This window comes from Tupaia chinensis, unplaced genomic scaffold (assembly GCF_000334495.1).
Source record: "Tupaia chinensis unplaced genomic scaffold, TupChi_1.0 Scaffold140338_1, whole genome shotgun sequence".
Taxonomy (NCBI): Eukaryota; Metazoa; Chordata; class Mammalia; order Scandentia; family Tupaiidae; genus Tupaia; species Tupaia belangeri.
This window is the reverse complement of record NW_006200215.1, coordinates 296,611-299,806: the sequence shown is the minus strand read 5'-3', so window position 1 is coordinate 299,806 and position 3,196 is coordinate 296,611. Positions and strand designations below refer to the sequence as shown.

General features: G+C 44.2%; 1 pseudogene; it reads right to left on the bottom strand.

Annotated features, from left to right (window-relative positions):
- LOC102495815 (NAD(P) transhydrogenase, mitochondrial pseudogene) overlaps positions 1–3,196 on the bottom strand; it is a 19,298-nt pseudogene that overhangs the window by 14,251 nt on the left and 1,851 nt on the right.

Genomic DNA, 3,196 nt, shown 5'->3' with positions numbered 1-3,196 from the left:
TCCGCCTGGTGTCCGGAACTGCTGGCCAGCTCGATCCGGGTTTCGGGTGAGGAGGGGTGTGGGTTCGCCTTAAAGTCCCAGGCAACCAACCTGGGGTCCAAGGAGGAAGGATGGTGGGGATGCGTGGAGTTGCGGTACGGTCAGGCCTGCAGCCTCAGTCCGCCTGGTGTCTGGAACTGCTGCCCAATGACTTCTTCATAACAATGACCTGTTTTCATTTCTAGACCCCAACTACTAGCATGCCTGCAATGGTGGAGTTGGAATCTTCTTAAGCAATTGAATTAACAGTGTCATTAGCTCCAATCACAAACACCAAATCAGTGTCCGAGAAATCATGGTTGATCTCATCCATTTCCAACACAATGTCATATGGCATCCCAGCCTCAGCCAGGAGAACATTAAGCTGAACAGGCATTCAGCCTGCAATTGGATGAATTCCAAACATGACCTTTTTCCCTTGCTCAGTGAGATCTTCACCTAGTCAGCCATGGTGTACTGAGTTTTGACTGTTTAGAGACTATAGCCTGGAGTAATAACAATGCTATTGGCTTCTCGGATCATGTCCATTGCATTGTCTGTATGTGTGCCAGAAATTTCCATGGGTTTTCCACCAGCTGTTGAAGTGGGACCATAGCCTCAAAGAATCCCAATAGCCAGAGAGTGATTCATTGCCACATACATGATGTCTGACAGGATAGCACCAGAAGAGTGGATGAATGTGCCCAAAATGTTGAGCATGTTGCTGTTCAGCAAGAAGCCATCAGTATGCAGGACTCAGCCAGAGTAGCTGTTCAGACAATAGGCTTGTCAGCACCCCTAATAGCAGCTGTCAAAGTCACTCCCATGACAGTAGACCTAGCTGATAGAGAACACAGAAATGTAATGCCAGTGGTAAAGTTCAGGTCCAACGTGAATGGGATCATCCCACCTACACTAGTAACCAACAAGCCTGCATTAAGTAAATGTCTTCCAAAGAGTAGAAGAGGGGAAAATTTCAGTACATCCTGCAATTTTCCATAGGCAACAAGAGACCCACTAAAGGTGACACCACCTATGTAAGTGCTGAGGTAGGTCACAATCTTGGTGAAATTTGTTGCTGTGTCTTAGGAAAATGTGGATATTCTTCAATGCACTCAGTGATGCAAGTGAGTACAGCCATCAAACCTACTAAACTGTGGAAAGCAGAAAATAATTGAGGTAAATAAGAAATCTGGATGTTATTAGCAATCACCAATCCAATGGTATCCCCTCCTCCCAAAGTCATTGCTCTAGACATAAGAGCTAACAATTCTGGGCTTGGTTGTAGGCCTCCAAGGTGGCTGCCAGGCCTCCAGAAACCACAATCATGTCCAAGGCATTTCAATGTTCCCTTCATAGAAAGGCCAACCAGGGCACCAACACAGTACAATCCCGAGCCTGGATCCATGATTTGTTCAATGTTATAAGTATTAGAGAAGACAGCTAAAAATCCACCAACAAAAGTGCCAGCAGGGAGCAGATACAGGTAATTGTATTCTGAAGGATTGATGAATCACTTGAACATGTCCAGCATTCTCTGAGTCACCACAAAGCCCCTGTAATGTTGACAGAGGATATAACTATAACAAGAACAAGTCCCTGAGAAGCTGGGAAAGGATATAAATATCCTCCCACTAGCACCAACCCCGCGACTGCTGTCAACCTTGAGATTGCGTTAGTCACAGACATCAGTGAGGAGTGGAAAGTGGGGGTCATGCCCCAGATGGTGGTGAAGCCAAAAGTGGTCATTATCTGAGAAAAGGCTGTATTTGGAGCTCAAATGTACAAACCCTGTATACCAGTGAGACGTGCTATATATGCAGAAGCCATTGTCATTGTCTTCCTGAATGGTGTAGTGGTAGCTGCTTTTCCAGCTTCTGATTCAGCCACTGTCTTCTGCTTTTCTAAGGCACCTTGAGAAATATTATTTGCTGTGGGAACTGGGGAAATCACTTCACCATTAATCATCACTACAGTTACCCTAATGACATGATCCATAGTCCCAAAGTCAAAGTCATCTTTACCTTCAAAATAAAAATTATCTTTGTCCAGGATGATGGCCTACAGGAGTTTGCTGATGTTCAAACACAGGGTGCTGGTCTAGGTGACCCTCTGGCTAGGATGGTTGGTGTAGCCTATGTGAGTAACTCCCTTATGAATGTACAGTTTTCCTGGCTTAGTGGTTTCAAAGTTTCTGCCTAGCTTGGCAGCTATATTCACAACAACTGAACCTTCCTTCATTGGCTCAATCATTTCTTTACTAAATAAAACTGGAGTTTTTTGGGTTTTTTTTCCTGGAATGAGTGCTGTGCTGACAAAGATGTCTACCCCCTTGCATTGTTGAACAAAGAGTTTAATTTCAGCTTCAATTAACTTTTTGAACATCTCTTTCACATATACTCCTTGTTCCTCACCAGATTCCTTTTAAGGGCTCAGCACCAAGAGACTTGAATTGTTTCAAAGCTGCATCTCTGGTGTCATATCCTAGAACAATTGCACTTATCGACTTTGCTACACCTGTAGAAGCAAGCACAGCAACACCATCACCAACTATCAGAATCTTAGCTGGAGGAACTTTTCTAACAACTGTGATATGACCAGTAAAAAAACATCCAAAAGGATTTGCTGCTAGGTTGAACAGTCTTATAAGCAGCAATGTTGGCCATGGAGCTGAGTGTAGCATATCCCTGAATGCATCAATCGTGACTCTTGGAACCTGATCCATTGACAGAAGTGTAGTTTTTCTTTTGGAAAGTTAATTTAAGAATGCTAGATTTGGGGCTGGGTAAATAAACCTAATCTGTTCCTGATGTCTTTAAATGGTCAGCTTCATGAACACTTAGTGTCAGATTAACCATGGGGGGCTCGCACTTTGACCACCAAACCAGAAGCCAGCACTTTATTTGCCCCTTGGATGTGGGCACCTGATGCTCTATAGTGATCATCCAAGAACTTGGAAGCTTCACTTGCACTGGACTCAACGACATTAAAACCCTGCTTGATCTCCATATCTTAAGATAAGGAATATTGAGCATCTTTTTTTTTTTTTTTTGGAGAGGTTTTTGCTACAGGGTGCGTGCACTCACCAGACAGACAGAGAGAGACATAGAGACAGAAAGCGAGAAATCACCCCCCAGGGGGGGATGGTCACGCTGCAATCCCTTCTCCTCCATTCTCC